Source organism: Protopterus annectens, chromosome 7.part0 (assembly GCF_019279795.1).
Source record: "Protopterus annectens isolate FY-2018-M chromosome 7.part0, PAN1.0, whole genome shotgun sequence".
Taxonomy (NCBI): domain Eukaryota; kingdom Metazoa; phylum Chordata; order Ceratodontiformes; family Protopteridae; genus Protopterus; species Protopterus annectens.
This window is the reverse complement of record NC_056739.1, coordinates 1122046962-1122070716: the sequence shown is the minus strand read 5'-3', so window position 1 is coordinate 1122070716 and position 23755 is coordinate 1122046962.

Below are 23755 nucleotides of genomic sequence, written 5' to 3'. Positions count from 1 at the left end.
CTCCTGGACCCTTTTTCTTCCTCCTCCGAAATATAGTTATCTGTGGCAATCTACCCATATAGCTAAGGCTAAAGCAACTGTGATCAATATGAAGAACACAGTACAGTTGTACTAACTGAACTTACCATAACAGTAGATGTTCAAACAATAATTGTTGCATTAGCCACTCCTTCCCGCTACCACCCCCCCTCTTGTTTTTTTGGTGTGTTTTTTATGCCAAGATGTGGGCATTTATTTTTTTGTTATTCCTTGCATTGTCCTTTCAGGGCTCAGCCTCCCTCTCTCGGCTTTTAGGAAAGCTCTGATGGGCTTTGCACCCAAACCTGTCTTTTAGTCAGCTCATCTTAAGCTGCTTGACAGTATGGGTGCATAGAAGATGCCCTGAATCTTTGGAAGCTGGTTGGCTGCTATATCCTTGGCAGGATATAATCAGTGCAGTTAATGCAACTGCAGTGGTGATCATTCAAACATCTACTGTTATGGTACATTCACCTTACACAATTGCTATCTGAACCTGCTTCAGCAAATAAACAAACTAAAGTGGAGACAAAGATTTGGCACGCATTGACTGCCCCTTCTCTGGATAAAACTTCTTCTGCACATCAAGCAATGTAACATACTATCTTCCTCTAAGAGGAAATAGACAGTTGGATGAGTATTCATAAATTCACCTCCAGTATGACTGGTCTCTCCTTCCTGAAAAAGGAGGTAAGGTTTAAGGCTGGAAACTGACAAAGCATAAATGGTCACCTCACCCATTTATCTTGTACATTCTATGATAATATGAAACTATGATTCTATAATCCAGACTTCCAGAATCTGACATTTTAGATACAGCATGAACTGCCTTACCTGTAACTGAGAAAATGAAAACCTTTCCCATTGTCACGGCTTCTTTTTTTTAGTCATTTTGTCTCAGTTCCTGCCAACCATCAAGCCTCACTCAAGTCATGCACAGCTTAGTTGGGGGCTGTGATCCAGGCAGTCATGAGGGTGCCTTGTGCTTACACCATCAGCATCTTGGCAAGGAGAACTTTTCCATTTCAATGGAATAACCCTTCCTCTGGAGGTGATATGAGCACTTGTATCACCACAAGAGCCACCTTTGTCCCCAAATCCATGTAAGCATGTTCACTCACATGTATCCACAGATGCAAATGGAACCAGTTTGAGTGACCATGCCTGTGTCTTCCCTGCAATGGTTCCCCACATCATAACAGGCATCCACCCTCCACAGCAATGGAGTGAGCCAGGCAGTAACTGCCATCCACCCCCACCCCCCATATAGGCATGCCCATCATCCCTGTCTGCACCATCAAGTGCCAAAGCTGTGAAATCAACTTGAGTCACCTGAGGTTGACAAAGGACCACCACGTGTTCAACATTAGATCATTCTTGCAGTAGCCTAATCTATCTGAGTCATATCCTGTCCAGAATACAACCAACTGTTCAGCTTTTCAAAGCTTAAGGGTGCTTTCCACTCACTGTAACTGCCAGGAGCTTGAACAGAGTTAGAGTGCCATAAACTTCAATGCTTTCTTGCTGTCAAAGTGTGCTCTTTCTGCAGGCATCGTGGGGCTATTGTTCAGCTAGTGATCCTCCAAGATTGGGCAGATAAGTTCCCTTCTGGGGAAACCTTCCACTTTTTATTTTGCTACAGAAAACCAGTGTTTTGTGTTCTGTGAAACAAAAGCAGTTCACGGACTCCACTGGCAGCAAACTAGGTTAAGAAACAAACCCAGAAGGTTGAATTGTCACATAAAATCCTTTAGTTGCTCTAGGAACTGTCTACTCTTAACTGCTCCACTCTCTTGAGGCACCCATTGTTAACTGATTGTTTCTACTGTGGTCTGACAAGCTGCCTCAAGGTTTCCAGGGATCATTTTTGATTACTCAACCTCTCTTTCCCTTTTCCTTAACCTAGTTTGCTGCCAGTGGAGTCCATGAACTGCTTTTGTTTCAGTTCCGAGTTTACACTGTGTCTTTTGCGTGTTCTGTGAAACAGTTATTTGCACTAGGAAACTTATTTTTTGGACTGTCATTCTGTACCATGGGGATTTTATTACTGTGAATACCTGTAGAAACATATTGACTTTTAATCAGTCATCAGGCTTAGAAGATTAAGGAGCTGTTAATGAGCTGTTTCCTGCAGTCAAGTGGTGCAAGGTTTGATTCCCTCAGCTTCAGTTACTTAACTATGTTACTCTGAGCAAGTGACTTAACTAGACAGTGCTCCTGGGTTGAGTTTGGTAAAGGTCCATGGAGATCAGTGTGGTCTACCTTGAATAACAAATAAATAAATAATATGTTTTTGGAACTTTTTATAATATTCTTGAAAAGAATGTGTGTGTTAGGGGCAAGCCTAGAGCTTGTGAGGACTGTCAGGGTGTTTTTTTTTTTAATTTCAAAAACAATATTTTTACCTGGCACTGTGTTTGCCAACTATTACAAGCTCCATTAATTGGCTTTCAGGCTTCCTTGTGTCTGGACCTATGAAGCCGTTACCAGTTCCTTGGTTCTTCTTTTCCCTGTCCACAAGAAAAAGAAAGCTGCAATAACAAGACAAAGTCCAATCACCAGTACCAAAATGCAAATACTAAAAAACAAGTAAACTGGAGCCAAATATAAAATGTTTTTTAAGGAACAGGAGACCATACTTAGGGGAATGAGTAATTGTTTAGTGTTTTAAGGAGCATGTCTTTTTAAGGAAGTTTTATTGGTTAATTGGGTTTAATTGATGGTTTTATTGGTTATATTATTTAAACAATGATGTTTGAATTCTGAAACTCATTCTGATGAAGTCTTGTGATGAAAGCATTTGATAAAGATTTGGTATGCTAAGTTCGTGGATTATTGCTTCTGCCATTTGGTTCCAGTTTACTTGTTTTTTAAGAAAAATAAAGTTGTCAGGGAGTCTTCTGGTGGAAGACTGCCTACAGTTATGCCTCAGCTGCCACTGGGTGATCCTGATGTGGACAGATTTGGTTCCTCAGACAACTCATTATTTTCTCCTGGTCACTCTGGTGTAGCACTTACAGCCACTAAAGACTATGAGATAGACGTCCTCTGTTGCTATAGGGTTGCCATCTGTGGACAAGAAAAAAACATTTTTGTTGGTCTCAGAGGAAGGGGTGGCTGAAGATCTTATGCATATCCGAGAAAGTGACCCTGAGCCCCTGGGATAGCATGCATGCTTTGGGTCAGTCTTTTTCAGGGAGTAACCTAGGTAAAGAAAGCAAAAAATGTAAAACACTCGGCTTCTCCTATTTCTACTTTGGTACACAGGGAGGATTTGCTAGGAGTTGTTAGTGAGTTTACCTGTTTTTACTTTACCTATGTTCTCTTCAGGAAAGAAAAGAAAAATTAAAATAATGCCCTTCCTTTCTGACTCTGATTTTTAGTCAGAAGACCAGGGACTGAAAGGAGAATGTTGTGTTTCAGGATTTTCTTCACAACATGAAGATTCTGATTCTAAACTGTTGCTTCAGATGTCCATCCAAAAAAACTTTCTGAAACTTTATCTAAAATGAAATAGTCTTTTTTAATGGGATCACAATGTTGTGTCTTTCGGCTTTTCCCGGTTAGGGGTCACCACAGTGGAACTCCAGTCCGCTAATGATTGGCAGTAGATTTTTACGTACCGACTTGCAAGGCCTGACGCACAACCTTCAATGAAGGTGCACCCATTCACGCATGTCTCCACACAGAAGACAATGGGATCACAATGAAATTCCTATTTCCTAGCAGATGTATTATGATTTGTTACAGCTGGCTATTCTTCAGTCTGCAGCTGTTCCTCCTGTTTTATTGCTTTAGAGAATGCTTTTCTTATAACTTGTAGTTTACCTAGCAGTCAACCTCCTGCCCTTATAAGTTATACAAGGTACCACAGCCTCACTGATACTTGTTTTCTAAGCCAAAGTAGACCCTACAGTGATTTCCCTATCCAAAAGCACATCTTTGAGACAAATTGTTAATGCTAATCCAATTTTTTCTGTCAAGGATGGGAAAGATTTTGACACATTTGGTAAGAATGTTTATTCTTTTTCCATTTAACGTTCAGAAGTTTGAACTTCCAGGCTGACATGTTAAAGTTTTTATTTCTGTACTTTGATAACATAAAAAGTTAATTATTAAACTTTCATCTTCTGAGGTGAAAATGTCTTTCAATGCCACTTTAATATCTGCTTCTCATGTAATTAAACTTGCCTAAAGTGTTCCTATGACACTGCTGATACTGTTTCTGTGGCAGCTGCTTCTGGGTCAGTCATAAGTAGATTTGTTTAGTTAGGTTCTCAAAATCTTCCTGAAGATGTTAAAACTGAAATTTTAAACCTGTACAAGGAAGTTCTGTTTCATCCTTCTGCATCTGAGGTGCTTAAGAAATTTCATGAGGGAGAAACTTGATTCAAGGTGTGAGACAAATTTTCCAACCTTTTATTAAGGAAAAATTATAAAATTCCTTCCACCTCAACTCACATTTTCAAAAGCAATTCAAGGAGCAAGGTGCTAACAGACAGGATTTTAAAAGCAATGGCAAGAAGGCTCAAATCAGAAAAGAAAAGTATCTCAAAATCAAGGGCATTCCAAAAAGTCAAACTGAATATTTGCCTCTTCAGGGTTCCCCAATTCTATCCAGGTAATCTCTCTCTCTCTCTCTCTCTCTCTCTCTCTCTCTCTCTCTCTCTCTCTGAACTCTCTGAATATGCATCTTCCTTTGTGGCACCAGATTATTTCAGACATGTCAGTTCTGAAAGTTATTCAACAGGGGTGCACTTGGCAATGGGACTTCTTCCATCCTTTCCAAGTGATTCGTCATTGCCCAGTAAACAAAATATCTCTGTTTCCTCCATTTGTGGAACAAATGTAATCGCAGAGAGAAATAAAAACAGTGTCTGCCTACCAGCTAGACAAAGGACTTTGATTAAGAATTTTTCTAGTTCCTTGACTTGAAGGCCTGTGCCAGACCTTTCCTTTCTCGACATTTTTGTCAAGGTCCCGATGTTCAAAATGTTACCCTTTCAGAACCTGTTAATTCTTACCCCTTAACTAGCTTTCATGTTAAAGGTAGACTTAAATGATGTCTTGCATCACATTCTCATTGGAATACATTTCAGATATTTCTTAAGAGTTTCTGTATCTGGCTTACATTATCAGTTCTCTCTCTTATCCTTTGCACCATCTCCTTTGCCAATGGTATTCACAAAATGTCTGGCTCCAGTAATTGCTTATTGCATACTTCAAGGCATTCACATTTTTCCATATTTGGACAGTTGTCTTGTATTTGTAGACTCTTTTTCCAGTTGCCAAGAATCCTTAGCATGTATTCAGAATCTTCTACTCAGTCAGAGCTTCCAATTGAGCTTACATAAATCTTCTCTCATCCCTTCTCACAGAATTATTTTCCTGCAATGTCTGTCAGATTCTGTTCAGGGAAGATCTTTTTTCATAGGTTCATAGGTAGGTACTAGGCTATTGGCCCAAGGGCCTACATAAGCCCAGCCAGCAAGGTTCCATAGCTTATGCCACCCAAGAAAGTTATTTTCCTATGCCACTGTCCAGCAGAGACACAGAAGTGATCCTCAGGATGTATTTCCTATTTCCCATCCACTCATCAAGATTTTTCTTGAAGATTGCTAATGAAGAACTTTGCTTGACATAGATGGGTAGCTTGTTCCAGAGTATAGGAAGTCTCTGGGACAGGAATCTATCCCTCCAGCATGTCCTGTTTATTGTGGTGACAAGGTTTAGGTCCCTAGAGCATGTAGCTTGGAGGGATTGGGATTTCTTTAGGTGTAGCATGTCCAACAGCTCTGGGTTTGACATAGCTTTATATGTTAGGCAGAGATCACCTTGGAGTAGGCGATATGCTATAGAGTAAAGCTGGAGTTTTTTGAGGCGGTCAGTGTAGGGCATTTGTTTGGGGCCAGTAATCCTCTTTGTGAGGTACTTCTGTGGCCTTTCCAGCTGCTGCAGATGTCTTGTGAGGTACATTCCAAAAGGGGCATTGTACTCTATAATGGGTCTAATGAGTGACGAGTAGAGGGGAACAATGACCTCTTTTTTCCTGGATGATAACCCTTTTATGATGAGGTGTGTCATGTAGAAGGACTTCCTGACTACTGTGGCAATGTGACTATCAAAGGAGAGACTACTGTCCACCTGGGTCCCAAGGTCTCTTATCACGCACTTGGTGTTAAGTAGATTGCTGCCTATGTGGTAGTTAATGGGTACAGAGTTTTTACCAAAGGGGATGACACTGCACTTTTTGGCATTGAGCTTGAGGCCATGGCTCTGACACCAGGCATCTGTCTCATTTAGGCCCTTCTGTAGGATGTCCACATCATTTGGGGACTTGACTATGGCTCCTAGTTTGCAGTCATCTGCAAACTTCATTAGCCAGAGGCCTTCTGTGTTAGCCTGTACTTCAGAGAAGTAGATACCAAACAGGAGAGGTCCCAGGATGGAACCTTGCGGTACTCCACTTGTCAATGCTTTGAGGTCAGATTTGGAGTCCTCCAGATAATGCGGATATATTCAAAGCTTCTTCTAACTTTCTCCAATCAAAATCAGGTATATGCAAGGGAATTTCTCAGGATTCTTAGGCACATGGCTTCTATGATTCTTATGATGCCCTTGGTCAGATTTTACATCAGAAAATTCAATGTTACCTCAGTCAGTCTGGACTCAGTACCTACACTCTATCTGTTTAAATGCCTATTTTGGAGGTTGTAAGAAGAAAGATTCTATGGTAGGTAGACCAGTTTTGTTGGAATCCAGGACTCCTAATCTCCCTTCTGCCTCCTCTTCAGTCTGTTACAACAGATGCTACAGAGCTGGCTTTGGGAGCAGTTTCCAAAGTTATGAAACTGCAAGGCCTGTGGAAGAAATATGACAGACAAAAGCACATAAATGTTAGAGATGATGGCAAAAACACATCCTTTGAAAGCTCTAAATCACTTCAGCCTCCAGGACTTCTACTAGTTTTCACAAAACAACACTACAGTGATGTTGCACATAAACACACAGGTGGCTACCAGACCTTGCCCTCTTTGCAGACTTGTTATAATAGACTGGGAGGTAGCAATTAGCTCAGTTTTACTCTTCAATCTTCATTCATTCCATCACAACAAGATTTGTAGCAGACAAGCTAAGCAGGACCATTACAGACTCTTATAAATGGAAACTTCATACTGGGTACTTCTAAGAATTGATCCAGCTGTGGGGAACACCTCAAGTAGATCTTGTTGCCTCCTGTCAACAGAGTAGCCATCCTCTCCCTCCAGGACACTTTCTGCAGCTGTTGTTTTGTAGTGCCAAGGTGTGACTGTATATACCCTTACGTATATAGTTACTCTTTGTTTTACTTGTCCTAGCATTTTCCTTTTTTTCCTTTCAGGGCTATAGCCTCCCTTCCTGGAGCATGAAAGCTTTGAACCTTTTGACACTCTAACTGCTTGTGCTCCTGGCAGTTAGAGTGTGTGGAAAGCATCATTATATTTTGAAAAGCTGGCCAGAGGCCAGGATGTAACTCAAATAGCTTAGGTGACTGCAACAGTGATATAATAGAGCATTTGCTGTTATAGTCAGCTTACTTATACAACTGTACTTTCCCTCTCAGGCGGGTGGTGCCTTTCTCTTTCTTCTCATTTATTCTCACTCTCTGGAGCTTCAGCTTCTCTCTGTTTTTACTCTACTTCTGTCTGCTATTGCTCTATTTCTCTCTGCTGTCTGCATCTTTATAACTTAAGCTGCTTTATTCTTTAAGCTGTTTTGACCTGCAAGCAATGCATTTCCAGCTCTAGGTTTTGTCAGTTAAGTCTGCATTTTAAAGTCATTGGATGATTGACTGAGTTGCTTTACTGCATGTTCTGTATTCACAGCCACTATCAGGCTGTCCCTGGGTTCAGTAGACTTACAGTTGCACCCAGGGAGATAACAACTCATCCTTGGTCATTTTATCAGGCTGGAGTCCTTTCAGCTATTCCCTACCCAGCTATAGGAATGAAAGTTTTTTTTTCATAATCCAGAGAATTCACTTTATCTGTCTCCTAACTAATCTCCTCACAAATCAAAAATGCTATGCAAACTATAATGATGTATATTTACTTTGTGGCTGCAAGGTTGCATGCACATTCCCTTTTTTTTGGTAACAACACCTTTTTGCATGACATATCCACTCCACTGCAATCTTAGAAACATGTGATAAATAGGTATATCAGTATCAATGATCCTTCAGCAGATGTGAAGGACCAGTGCTAAGGTCTCATGATTCACACAACTGCCACCAATTTATATGTTGGTATGAGCATTTTACATCTACACTACTGGCACCAAATAATATATAAGGGTTACTGGCATTAGGATGCACCATAAATGCTCTCTGTTGGCTTGAGTGATAGCCAACATCTCCCATACTCAAATAAGTTTTACAATGTACAGCTGCGAGTCAGAGCTATAATCACTGACTCCCCAAGGATTTCTCAAACTTCACACACACACACACACACACACACACACACACACACACACACACACACACACACACACACACACACACATCACACATGCACATTTTCCTGAAGGGGTTAATGGTATATATCACACTAGTATGAACACCTCTTTAATGACTTTTTGGTAACATTGTAACTAGCTAGACAAAATACCAAAACACGATTAATGCTTACTGTTACAGTAAGCTGACTATTAAATATTAGTACGGTAGCAATAGCTTTAGGAGCAACTCTTTGTACCAGTAGTACCAGTTTAGCACATGTACCTTTAAGCTAATAAATTAAAAACAGCCACAAACATTTAAAACTGAATAATGCAACACTTTATTTGGAATACATAAACCTTAACAATGTACTTTGAAAAATCAAATATACAAGCAGCTTTAAATGTACACAAATAAAGTACAGATTACATGTATATAAGCAGACAGAAGGTATTCATTAAAACTCAGTCTAGCAGTTTACTTGGACATATAAATACTAGCACCTAAACAGAGAGAGAGATAATGTCTATCCACGTCTGACTTAGAAGTCCAAACAATAGTTGTATAATTCCATAGAAAATGGAAAACATTTTGAATTGTTTCATTAATGCATTTCACTATGCAGATTATGGATTTAAGGCAGTAAATCCGTAGCAGCTGCTTTCTCTCTATTTAAAAGTTACCTTCTTGATTGGACATAAGGTGTATGATGTTTTTCATGTTCTCAGAGTCTTTTAGTGCTGGGAGGATGGAGTCTAAACAATATAAAACATATATGTACTGCAACGTTATGTGCATTTGTGAAGAATATTAGTTTAATTTTCCATAGCTTTGCTGCCTTTTCACTGGAAGTAATTTCTCACTCAGCACAGTAATATTTTTCACTCTATGCATTTTACATACTGAGATTTACAACAACCACAGGTTTTACAAACAACAAAAAACACATAGTTTTTATTTTGATTCTTCTTTTCTACAATAATAACAAACATATAGATTTAATTTCTGATGTAATCTACTGATGTTATGACTGAGAAACAATTGCTATATAGTAAATGTAACCATCTTGATTTTTGTAGGCTTTCCAAAGTTAAAAGATTCCCACTAGACATGATGTACACTATGAAGACATTGATTTTGAAAAACCCACCAGCTTTTCTGCAGCTCCCAAATACAAAGCAAATTCTCTTAGCGGATCAGATTTTTCAGAGGCTGGTAAGACACTTTATATTAGTTTACTAAGACATTTATCTGCATGCTAACTAAATTACTATCATATATACATTTTACCAATTTCACATAGATTTTTATATGAAGTTTACATTACAATATTTTACTTTTCCTATATGTTTTCCCCCTCTGCCTTATCAACCATCAAGCCACCCCCTATCAGACTAAAGAACTTTTTTTCTGCAGGGGTGAGGGCTTCCCCTCAGATCCCCTAGAATGAGGAGATGTTATCCAAACAGACATTAGGGTATTAGGTACTCTCACAAGTATCCTGGCAATAAGAGCAAACTTTTCTTATGAATGGATTAACTCTTTTTCTTGGTTAATGACTCAGGAACCTGTGTCACAGCAGTAGCCACATATGCTTCTTCATCAGTTCACACATTATCCTCTGGGTGGCTGACTGGAGCCACATCCCAAGTACGGTGGTCTAATAGTCCATGTTGTCCATTCACAGGCTCCTGCCCTTATGACACTATCTCTGTCTTCTGCAGTTATCATGTTGATAGCTGTAGCCTGAGCCAGCTAGAACCTACTCCCTATCCTGTCAGGATGGGCACAGCCAACCTCTAGGAATGCTACATCAAGCGCCTGAACTGCCCTGTGTGTGACTTACTCCTGCGCAAGTATGAACTGTATGCTATGCTACTTTTCTATGTTGCCTGGCCTTTGTTTTTTCTAGCATATTAATATCACTATCATGACATGTAATGCAATGTATTTTTAAGCATCTTTGTATAATATTAGTCTGTTTCTTTTAGGAACTTAATATTCCCATTTATCGTAGTTGTTGACTGGACAGTCAGACAACCACCAAAGCTTAACATTACAAGACAGAAAAAGCTGGCAGTTTTGCAGTCTTATGTGTCGGTGATCAACTGACTGTAGTTTTTTTAATATTATGAATTAGCTCTAGCATGCAGAACTGCTGAAGACCCTGGGGTGGCAGCTAAATTATACATTGACAATGAAGCAGAAAGTCAGGCTACTGAGTCTTTCCATTCCATCAAATAGCTTTATTCTCTCTAAGCTGTAGCTTTTGTAAATACCCATAATGTTTGTGAATACCCATAATGTGCAGTATGCAACACATTTTTGTTATAAGTTGCCATAAAGTAGTGCATCCACTACAACAGAATTTATGACTGCACAATGAACTTTCATTGAACTGCACCTGTTGAAAATAAGCACTGAAGCAAGTTGTCTTCTGAGAATCCTCCCCAGCTTCTAGTTTTAGTGTATAAAGTCAAAAATTAGCATTGTTCTTGGGAAGATACCTGATATGGATTTTTTCCATCTGCTTTTCACCTTCCCACCTGCCAACCATCAGTCTACCATCCTATGTGCCTGTGACCATTCATTCCCTATCAGTGACACATGGTCAGTGACTCAAGTGAAAGCCAGCTGGAGCAGCTCTCACTGATGCAGGCATGAAGGCTGTTTTGGCCACAGCCATCAATAGATCATCAGACTTCCTCAGGCCAACCCCCATCCAGCTCATTCATCCAAAGTAACTCACAGGAGAGGGCAACCATCTGTTTGTTTTAGCCCCTGCTGCTGCCATTTATCCTAGTTTAGCAGTGTACTTTCCCTGGGAAGCTATCATTAACAGTGATGGCTAAAGCATTTTTTAGTCCCTAATATCTTCCCCCAGTGACTGACATGCACACCCACATCACCAAAGGAGCCTACTATGCCTTCCCAATGCAGGTGTATGTGCCTAGTCATGTGATAATGAGGGCTACTATCACTAGCATCGCCCATTCACCCCCATACTCCTGCACCTGACCAATCCAGCAATATAATCACTAGTTGAACTTGGATCATCTGTTCACAGGGGACTTTATCCTCCCATCCCACAGAAATAGATTGCTATGGATAGTTTAGTCTAAAAATAAATATTAACTTTTAGAATGATGGGTGAACACTGATCAACAGCTTAACTTCAGATCTCCCAGTGTGAAAGCAGAATCTGAGAGACAATAGCTAGTGATGTTGTAAGCTTGAGTAAAATTCAGTTACTGACTAGTAAGTACACTGCCTGGATGCCTGCAAAGAAGAAACTAAGGAGCACAAATGATACTCAGCTAGAAAAATTGAAGAGAAAACACTGACTGGGAAGAATCCTGGAGCTGTTCAGCAAAAAAAACAGTTCAGGTTCCAGCTTTGGTGCAAGACATTATTTCCAATAATCTAGAGGAAAACATAAGTCAGATGTGCTGATTAAAATAAATGAAACATTGAAGGAGTATATCAACTGAAATAATAAATGCCTGGAACAATGGAAGAAACTTTAAAGAGATATTCATATAAGCTAATAAAACTGCAAAAATCAGAGGTTGAAATGAAGAAAAGGCTGCCTGAGAATGAAACTGCTGAAGAAGAGATGTTTCAATAGTTGATACAATTAGAAGACAAAGCACACAGGAAAATCTGAGATTTTCTGCTGTACCAGAGAAACTAGAAGGAACAGACTGTATTAATGTTATGAAAATAAAAATAATCAACTGGACTGGAATTCCACTGCAGGAACTGTTGATTTTAAGGGGACACTATGTGTATGCTCCAAATCTGGCCATGAGAAAGCAGCCAAGACCATATCAGAAGATGCAACCTATGAGCAGAAAGAAATGATCCTTACAATACTGTGGTGAAAAGCAAAATATTAAAAGTTGAAGCCAGTAAAGTGTTTGTGGAAAATGATTATTCAATGTACACCAAGCAGAAGAGAAACACATTTATTCCAATTAGGGTAATTAAGGAATGTTGAGAGGCAGGTGTGAAACTCAAGCTGCTTTGTCTTCAGAATATTTTTCCTGGAGGATCAAAATAATTTTTTGATGCATAACAGGCTAAGGAGGAAATACAAAAGGTTTTCCAACAACAAAGAGCCATCGAGCAAAAGGGGGCTCGGCTTCCTTTCTACTGATAATAAAGCACACAGAGAGACTTTGCCAGTGAAACCATTTCCACTTTCAAAAGGAAAGTGCTTGAGAGGAAGAGAAGAAAGGAGCTGACCAAATGAATCAGGAGTCCCATGGAACTGAACCAGAATCTGGAGATGACAGAGATGAACAGGAAGAACAGCAACATGGAAATTAGTGAATCAATGTGAGAATTCAAACCATAAATCTCATTTGGGAAATATGGCTGTATAAGAATAAGTGGAAAGAGTGGTCTTTTCTTGACTTTGTTAAACGTGTGAGGAGCTGAACAGCATTTGCCGCACTTCATGTCATTAATGTTTGGAAGGACTCTGAGGGGAAGAGAAAAGGAAGGAAAAAGGTAACTATAAGTAAAATAATTTTATTTTCTTAACAGTATTTCTATGAAACTTTTCAAAGTCTAAACTTAATATTTTACAGTACAGGTAAAGTATTTTTAGTTCTAGTATGTGATAAATGTATTAAATTAGCATGTGTCTTAGCATGAATAACTTCATTTTCAGGTTATGTGTTAGTTCTCTGTTTGGCACAAATGTCCCTATTAGGAGGGTTAAACTTCATTATTTGAAAATGTGTATAGTTATGTGTGATTCTGGGGGTCTGTTTTTTTAAGGGTTTGTATTAAAACAAAAATTATTTTAAAATATGACATAGTTCCAATGCTGATTATAAGAACAAAATATATAATGGATTAGCCTGCCAAACATTAATGGGTACATGTATCACAAAAACTGGAAATAGACATTTTAAAAAGCTGTATATATAATAGGTGGGAATAATAACTTCTTACCATAATGGACACACTTTCCATATTATCTTGGAATGTGAATGAACACTTTCCATATTATCTTGAAATGTGTATGATCTCACAGGTATAGACAGAAAGAAAAGCATACTTAATCATATTAAGAAATACAGAGGCAAATAGCAATGCTACAGAAGACACATTTGGAAGCAACTGAGCATGTGAAATTGATAAAGAAAGAAGTTCAGGATCAATATTCTGCAGACTATCAGGTAAAAAGGAAAAGAGGAATACTTAAATAAATTGATAGAGACGCTCCAGTAGTGATACAAGACAGAAAAAAGATAATAATGGTATATTTGTAGTAATAAGGGGTTACTGACAAAGGATGAGGATTATGCTTGTATGTATTTATTTTTAACTGCTATTTCAAAGCTTAAAAATTGGGAGAAATAATCAGCTTTTAGCAGGGAATATTACTTATAGGTGGGGACTGGAATTTAATTTATAACAATGAGGATGTATTGGGGGCCAAGAAGGGAAAATATAACAAAAGACTGTAGATTTCTGAAGAAATTTATGAAAATATTTGGTATGAGAAACATGAATTCAGTAATAGGAACTCAGAGAGAATTTACATATTATTCCCAAAAGTACAGTAACTGGGATAGAACTGACAGAAATTATATTTCACATGAATATGTGCATGTAATTGAGAACTTTGACACATATCAAATAACTACATATCAAATAACTATTTCAGATCATACACCAATAATTACTAAGATAAAAATGCAGGGTAATGAAGTAAAGATGGTAGATACTGATGCTTCTCCACCTACCTGTTTAAAAGAGAGGAATTTCATTAGGGAAGATAGAAAGTACTCCAGAAGTTATAGCTAGTGATTGGGATAAAATGAAAGTGGAGTTTAAAGATAGGGTAGAAATAAAACAAACACAGATCTGACAAAGGTTGAAGTATTACAAAGTAAGTGGAATCTCACAGAACAAGAAGAGGTGCAATTGCTGAGTGCTAAAGAGAAAATAAAGGAGCACCTGGATAATATGCATGGGTTTAGAAAGATTGCTGTTAACCAATTGTTTTTTTTTTATAATAATGACAGAACACAAAACCTTTGGGCACAACTTAGGTAACAGAAAGTAGAAAGGGTTGTTGCCGAATTTAGGGAGCTTATAGCAAAAAAATAGGCAGAAATCCTGCAGAGGTATTAGAGATATTTTGGAAATTTTATGACAATTTGTATAAAGCAGAGAAGTGGGGAAATCAAGAAAAAGAACAAATGGAAATATTTATAGAAGACTTAAATATGCCAAGGTTAGAGGTAGATGAGGCTCACCAACTAACAGTTAAGATAGGAGGAGATGAGATAAAAATAGTGATTTATTACCAATCTGCAGTAAAGTCACTGGGAATAGATCATATTCCAGTGGAAGTTTAGAAGTTAGGAGAGAAGAACGTGATAAAGATCTGGAAGTTTTTTAACAGTATTGTAAAAGAAGGCACCAACATCATGGAAAAAAAGCTGTGGTAGCTGTAATCCCTAAATACAGTAAAGACCCATCTGATCCAGCTTCATATAGGCCCATTTCAATTTTAAACCATGATTATAAAGTGTTTATATCTATACTGGCTAAAAAAATGACAAAGGTGTTGCCATAATTGGTAGATATGGACCAGTGTGGTTTTGTGGAGGGGATTCAAACATTTGACAATATTAATAGAACAATGATTATCCAGAGGCAGTATAATGTAAGAAAATACTGCTGTTATTGGTGGGTCTTGATGCAGAGAAGGCATCTGACAGAATAAGATGGGCTTTTATGAGTTGGGCAGTGGAAGCAGTTGCATTTCTGGATACAATAATAAGGTTAGTTTATTTATAAGGATATGTTCAGGATCAGAGGCAAAAATCAAAGTAGAAGGGTTCCTCTCTGAGAAGTTGTGTTTGAAAAGAGGAACCAGGCAGGGGTGACCTCTTTCTCTTTTGTTATTTGCGTTATATTTAGAACCACTGGCAAAGAAAATAAGGGAAATACATAAAAAAACACTACCAAGCCTTGGGGAAAAAAGTGAAGCGAAAATAATAAACAATATTACTGTAATGGAACACAGACACCATTGAGACATGCAGAATGAAATTTAATACCACAAAGATCAAAACTGAGCACTTTTGAGCTTGCACAGAGGCCTTCCTCAGAATAAATGATACAAACAAGCAAAATGGTGATATACGCAAGACCAATTAAAAAACACCAATCAAAATACATCAAGTAATCAACCAGCAATAATTAAATAAACACTTAAGGAAATAACATCACACATAGTTTCCTATGAAAAAAAACTTTATTAAAAAAAATTTCCAGTAAATGTTTCTAACAGGTTGTCTATTTGGAATACCGAAGATACATAAGGATGAAACAAATCCACCCTATAAGCCCATTGTATCGACACCAGCATCTAAGTTAGAACCACTTTCAAAGTTCATAGATAGAGCATTATTAAAATTAGGCCAAAAAGGTGATCCTTTTATTAAGGATTCTTTTGATTTTTTTAACTAAAATAAGAGATACAGTTGTGGGTCCTGATTATTTGCTGGTGATGGTGGACATTAAGTCCTTGTATACGTCCATGTCACATGAAGTGGGTTTGGAATGAATAGGACATATGTTGATCAGAAGTGAAGAGTCTGAATTGGGTGAGTGCAAATTTATGCTTCAGTGTATAGAACAAATTATCCTGAACAATTTTTCCACCTTTGAGGGAGAATATTTTTTACAAACAAGAGGTGTGGCAATGGGGGCAAGAATGGCTCACAATTATGCAAATTTGGTTATGGCTTATTGGGAAACACACATTTTCTCTAACCTACATGGCTGGGATAAGGTGAGATCTTATTATCGTTTTATTGATGATTTGTTTTTTGTTTGGAGAGAAAGTGTAGTTGATTTGGATTTATTTGTAGATAGAATGAACAACAGTACTCAATTATTGAAGTTTTCACATGTTTGGAACAGATCAAGTATTTGTTTTTGTTTTGTATTTGGAAGTGTTTAAACATGTTCTAACTTTTAAATTGGGTACAATCATTAGTTTTAAGAATGTGGCTAGTAATACCTTGTTACACTATTCCAGTATGCATCCATCCTATGTGAAACACAGTATTATTAAAGGCCAATTGGTTAGATTGAAGAGGCTAGCCACTGGCATTACAGTTTTGGACCAACTTGTAGAAGAGCTACACAACAGGTTTAGGTATAAGGGGTATCCATCAAGAGTGATAAAAAATTTTATTCAGGATGGGACAGCCAATGATAGCAATTTTTTGCATCACCCAGCTTCACAGGATTGGACTGTCTCTATGCCTTTGTTTTTTACAGTGGACAGTAGTATTATTAGGGGCATTATCAAAAATAATTGGAGGATTTTGGAAGCTCATATTGATTTAAAATGTGCCTTGGGGTCAGCTCCCTTGTTTATTAATAAGAGAGCTATTAATTTTAAGGAGTTGTTAGAGAGGGAACATCAGGACCGTCAGGTAAGAACCAGAGGTACTTTTAAGTGTTTGAATTGTAATTTTTGCAGATATATTGCTAAGGGTCCATATTTTTAGGCTAGTATAAGTAGTACAATTTGGCAGGTACCAGGACTGTTTAACTGTGGTACTTCTTATGTGGTATATTTGGCGAAGTGCTCACCCTGGAACTGCATTTTACATAGGAAAAACCAACAGGCAGCTGAAAAAGAGAATGTATGTACACTTCTATGCCATTGCAAGTAAGAACATTGATAATGCATTAGCAAAATATGCTTTATTGTGTAAAAATTATAAGAAATTTTATTTTACTGTTATTGACCACGTACCATTTGATGTCAGTGGAAATAGGGAAGGGGAGTTGGATTACAAAGAACTTAAGTGGCAGGCTTTATTTAATGCTTATAAAATACCAGATTTGAATGGTGGTGTAAATTATAAAGCAGTTCTGCATAGGAAAGCAACTTATGACAAATGTAAATAAAGTTTTTTTATTTTAAAAAATACATACACACTGCATTTTATAATGCCATTTTTACAATATTTTTAAGAAGCATTTATTGGAATTTTTTAACAAGGTTTTTTAATAGGGAACTACATGTTTGATGTTATTTCCTTAAGAGTTTATTTAATTTATTGATGGTTGATTGATGTATTTTGATTGATGTATTTTAATTGGTCTTGTGGATATAACCATTTTTCTTGTTTGTATCATTTATTCTGAGGAAGGCCTCTGTGAAAGCCGAAAGCACTCAATTTTGTTCTTTGTGGTATTAAATGTTATTTTGCATGTCTCAGTGGTGTCCATGGTCCATCACAGTGATATTGTTTATTAAAAGAAAATAAGGGAATCAGAAATTCAAGGACGTAATTGTTATGGCATTTAAGAAAAGTTGACTTTTTTGCAGATTATATTTTGTACCTGATGGAACAAGAAAATGACATCTCAGCATTGTGGAATATTCTGAGATCATTCCAAGTTTTTTATTTTTCAAGATATAAAATTAATAAAGATAAAACAAAGGCTATAGATATAAACTATGTACCCACATATGAATTGGTTCAGCAATATCCATATATATGGGAACAAAATAAAATGAAGCATTTAGGAGTAAGGATTAAAAAGGATTCAGTTATGGCAGTTAAGGATATGTGGGAAGAGACTAAACAAAAGATAATGCAAAAACTGAAAAACTGGAAGCTCTTGACTGTGGATATCGATAGCAAGATGCAAGCAGTAAAATGTGTTTAGTCCCTTAGCTTTATACACAAGTCAGAGTATTTTTACCAACCAAAGTTAAAGCTGAGGATTGTAATTAATAAAGAATTGAAGGATTTTATTTGGACAGGGAAGAAGGTAAGAGACAAGTGGGATAAGTTGATTCTCTCAATAGATCAATGAGGTTTAGGATTATTTGATTTGAAGAGATATTTTAGAGCTACACAATTAAGGCTCTTATACATAAAACAAGCAGAAAGCTACAATTCAAAGTGGAAAGGGATGATGAAGCAGGGAGCTAATTCAAAAACTAAATAAAGAATGGGATTTTTGAACACAGATCCTTAAGGAATACAGAATATTGTATTCTTAAAGTAACAGAAAGTATACTAAAAAATAAGCCAACATGGGAATGGAGAAAGGAGATTCTGCCAGTAGGGATGACTGTAATTAGGGGTACAGAGAATAGTCAAAAGGGGGCTGTAATTTACTGGAGGAAGGTGGTAAAAGAGCCAAGGTATTGGAGACAACTAATTAAACAAGTAAAGGTAATAGAATGGGGAGAGGCCAAGAAGACATTTGAATTGCAGGCTAGTGACTGACTTCCCTATCAGAGACTGATATCAAAGTATAAACAAAGAGAAAGGGACAGGGGAATCCTAATTGAAAGATCTGCACTGGTTGAGTTTTTAATTAAATATAGAACAGAAGCTGCTATTTAAAAAGAGATAAGTAGGAGAGCATATAAAATATTGCGTGATAACTATAGGAATCAATCAGAAAAAGTCAGAAAAGATTGGGATGAGAGATTAGATATGCATTTCACAAATAAACAATGGAAAGACACATGGATGGCTCCCAAATATGCAACAACATCTAGAAGATTTAGGATTTTTCCATGGAAATGTTTGCATAGATACTTTTATACCCCAAGCAGACTCTAAAGTATTTTCCTCAAGTAGATGGCAAATGCTGGAGTTGCCATGGGGAATAAAGAGGTAACTGGGAACATATGGTTTGGAAGTATAATGAGTTGACAGACTTTAAAACTCTCTATAGAATACGCTGTCCAGAATACTGAGTGAGCAAATGAGTGTAACTAAAGAAAATTTTTTTTTTTAAATCTGGGATACAGGTTCTGAATTTCCTAGACATAGTAAGGCCTTGTTAAGTTTAATTCTGGTGGCTGCCAAAAGCAATTACTAGAAAATGGAAATCAAAATGTAAAACAGCTATATTTGAAGTAGTACATATTGTAATAGAGATAAAAGAGCAGGATGTGTGATTTTTAGGAAAGGGTAGGAGTAAACTACCTAGAAAAAATGGAAAGTGTGGGAACAATACATGCAGAAAAATGTTTGGAAGGAGGAATGAGGTTTAAGAGAAGGCAAAAACTGAATAATTTATGTAATGTTTCTTAGACTGTAATTCACATCTATTGTTATATATCATATAATGTTTGTAAATGGGGACTTGTTGATATGTTTTGATTACTTTTACGTTAATGTAAGTTTGCCTAGGTCATAAGTGATAATTTAATTAAGGTATTTTAAAAAATAATAACTTTTACAATGAAAACAATGCTTATTGTGCCTTAGTCACTGAATGTGGACTAGAACACAAAAAATATGTTGCTTAACAGAAGGAGGGTAGATAGAGTATAAAAGTCACACTCAGCAGTTAGATCCTAATTTGGTCACATATCATACACATTCTGCTAGTTTTGGCATGCTATTAATCTTACAAGGAATCAACATATGGGGTAGTAGCCCGACTTAACTCACAGGTAAGTGAGAGAAAGGAATATCGGAAGATAATGGTGCAGTCATGAAATGCAGAATGTAATACAATATTCTTTTTTACAGCTATTTAACAATATTTCTAAAAAGGTTCTGAAAATAATTGTCATTTAATATCTCACATGTGTCTGCAACATATTTTTGCTATAATAGAAGTGTAGCTAACTCTTGAACGTAACACAAATTATTTTAATCCACAGGGCAACTACAGGGGTCCATTCACTGGGAAAGAATTCACGTTACTAGGTTTCCTTTCTGCCTTTGTCATTGATGAAATATTCACAAACATATCAAGGGCCTTTCTAAAAGACAACATTGAGTTTATAAAAGACTACTGCTTTGACAGAAATAAACAGATATTGGTTGGAAACATGCTGCAAGAAACAACTATGTTTGGGTGAGTATTAAACCTGCATTTATTCTTGCACTTCAGAAAATTAGTTTTTGCAAAGGAAGTAATGTTTTCATGATTCTCACCAGCTCAGCAATGATAATAAATCTTCTTTGGGTTTACTGTCAAAATTTCGACAACGTTTTTTGCAAGTAATTACTTACTCTAAAAATTATCGAAATTAACAATGACCGGTCAAAATAACGAAACATAAAAATGTCAACAATTCAAATTCGAATTGTTGGCATTTTTCAAACTTACCTGAACATCCAATGATGTTCAACATATGTTTTGCAGAGGGGCCAGCCCCCCTCCATCCCACACCCCCCTGCTACTTATATATTACAACTCTGAGATCGCACTACAGTGAAGAAAAGGGCAAATTTCCTGATCCCCACAGTAGTGCAATCTCCAATCAATATGCAACTCTAACAGCTGCGAATGCATACTAGCATTTGCGGTTGTGGATTCAACATATTTCGAATCTCTGTTATGAGACTTTGAAAACTGCCGTTTGACAATCAAATTTCGAATAACAGCATTCGAAATTTTGAATGTAAACCTCTTCTGTGCACTATAGAAGAAAAGGGGCATCCCCCCTGTGCCTCCCCTACTTATATATACTAACTCTGAGGTTGCACTAAACACACAAACACATAAAACTCACCACTACACACACTAGAATTCCTACCCAATACTCATACAAAAAGTCCACTTACATCAAACCTTTAAGGGACTAAACTTAACAGCCCCTAGTCCTGATAGATATATATGCCACAGGCAGAAGAGCCCATATATATCACTGAAGAACCTCAATGTTTACAAAACTGAGTAGAAACTAAGCCGTGGTACCTATTGAACGTTTGAGTATTTGTATTTTATCAAATGATTTATTAGTTGACTGGCTGACACATACAGAGGCTTACTATCTGGATTACTATCTGCTCTTGACCTTCAGGTAAGTGTCCTGTTAGACTTGTCAGTCAAACCCAAGTGGCAAATTAATTATTTTCCAGCCCTTTGGCTATGCTAACATTTATGGAAATGCCTGTCCACTTTGTTTTAAAAGTAATAGTTTGAATGCATACCAAAATGCTAGGCAGAACTAAAACCTCAGAATACCAAGGGAATATATCACTTAAAAAGAAAAAAAAAATCTCGTTTCCAGTTAAAATTGCAATTACTGCGGTTTTAGTAGCTTCATTTCTACTAGCATTCCACATTTTATCCTTATATATAAATGAAACTACGTATGCGTTTCACTGTAAAACTACTTGGCTCTATCAACAAGATCATGAATGATGGTGTATTGGCAATGCACCATAGGACATCATACAATGCTAATAGCAATGAAATCAGCAGCATTGTATAAGCAGCATCGTTTACTGTTTCCAATTTATTTATCTTTTTTTCTTCTCTTTCTCTTTCTTCACATTCTGCTACTGCTTTTAGCATTTTAATAACACGTGTAACTTGTTACATTTCTGTACATGAGAGGTTTAAAAATGTATTAAAAGCAACTGTTTTGTGAAGGAATTTGAACTGTCTCAAGAGTACAGTGCATTTTACATAACACAGCACTGATCACATTTATTAACTTATTTATTTATTGTTTGATAACCCAGTAGGTAAGTTGGTATGACTCTTTTTAGCCACTACCCAGGCAGTAAATGCAAAAGAACAGCAACAAATAATTGAATCTGAGACAAAACATATCGTATAGCAGATGAGTCATTAGAAACAGACATATGTAACATGAAATGTCATTGCAGTGTCAGCAGGGTGAAAGGTAGCACACTCATCTTTTGTGAGGAAGACTATGAGCTCTATTCTCACACTAGGTAGCTGGATTATTGATACTGCAGTGTAGCGTAAAAGGGGTGCTGGATTCCTAGGTGTGACATCCTTTGGGTGAGGCATTAAACCAAGATGCTATCTGCTTGAGTTGGCAGTAGGTCAGGTAGATGCAAAAGATCCCATGCCACCTAGCAAAAAAGAGTAGAGAATGTTCCAGATGACTTGGCCAAATTTCCCCTTGCAGTATAAATACCACCTCAGGTGTCTCCTGAAAAGAGAGCACTAGCCTGGTGAAACTAATCAAGTCAACAAAGAATGAATGAATGAATGAATAAATAAATAAATTTTATGAAATTTAGAAAATATAAATGCAGTGATTATGTAGAATGATTTGAATACAGTATTAACACAACGGCAACAATCAAATTGCAATTGCTAGCAAATGTTTCCAACACAGTAGATCATTAACACAGCATAAATCAAGAAATGAAGAAAAACCTAGTATCAATAAAATAAATCCAGAATTAAATAAAACAAAATGATAGTCATATGCAGTAGAAACTTATGTAATTCAGATCGGTGATAAAAAGCAAATAATCCATGTGTCAGCAAAGTAGAATAAGTTAAATGTAATGACTCTCGGTGAGCAATGTAGTGTAGTTATTACATTGTTCCTGTGAACAGACTGTATAAAGCATAATGTTATCAGGTTAGTAATATGAGATAATTGTAATGAATTCTTACTAAGAATGAACACAACATTGTTATTATGTTGTTTCTATAAGTAGAACACAAAGGCAGTTTGTGATCAGTAAGATAATAATTTAGGGAGACACCAACTATCCAGCATATTTAAAACAGCTACATTTGCACTCATGAGAAAGATGATCCTTTAATTTGTTTCTTGAATTGTGAAAGTTTGAATAAAGCACTGATTTCATTTACAAGAGTATTCTGTGAAACGGGATAGTTTTATAAAAAGGTTTTCACTTATGGCAAGTGAAAAGGGAGGCCTTTTATGCTTGGTAGTGACATTGCTTCTGGAACTTATAACGATTCATGCATCTGTCAGTGGTGGGCACCATCAAAATTTAATTAGCTTAAATATAAAAGAGTTTAGTTAGGAAGCTGACTCTAGCAGAGACAGGTAACCATTTTGCTCTTTTAACAGAAGTATGGTGAGGTCCAGTAGTACAAGATTGCTGAATCTTACAATTGTATTGTCTTCCATTTGTAATATTGCTATATTATGACATGATAAAGGGCAGAAAATTAGTAAGGAATATTTAGCTCTTGGGATTTAGACATTGATTGCTATACCATATCTGGCCTCATAGTTGAGCAAACGAGATACATTGTGAACTACCTTCAGTTGTTGAAGTACCTGGACATGAAAGGACAGCAATACACTAAATACAAATCATTAAAATTATTTATGTCCATTGACTCTAACTTTTGTCCTCAGATTGCTGTGGAGGAAAGTGTCAATGTTTGCATGATGCAAAAGTTGTATGGGTCATGTATGTGGTTTGAGAGGGTGCGTGATTCATCATCACCCTCACCCCCTACCACCATCCC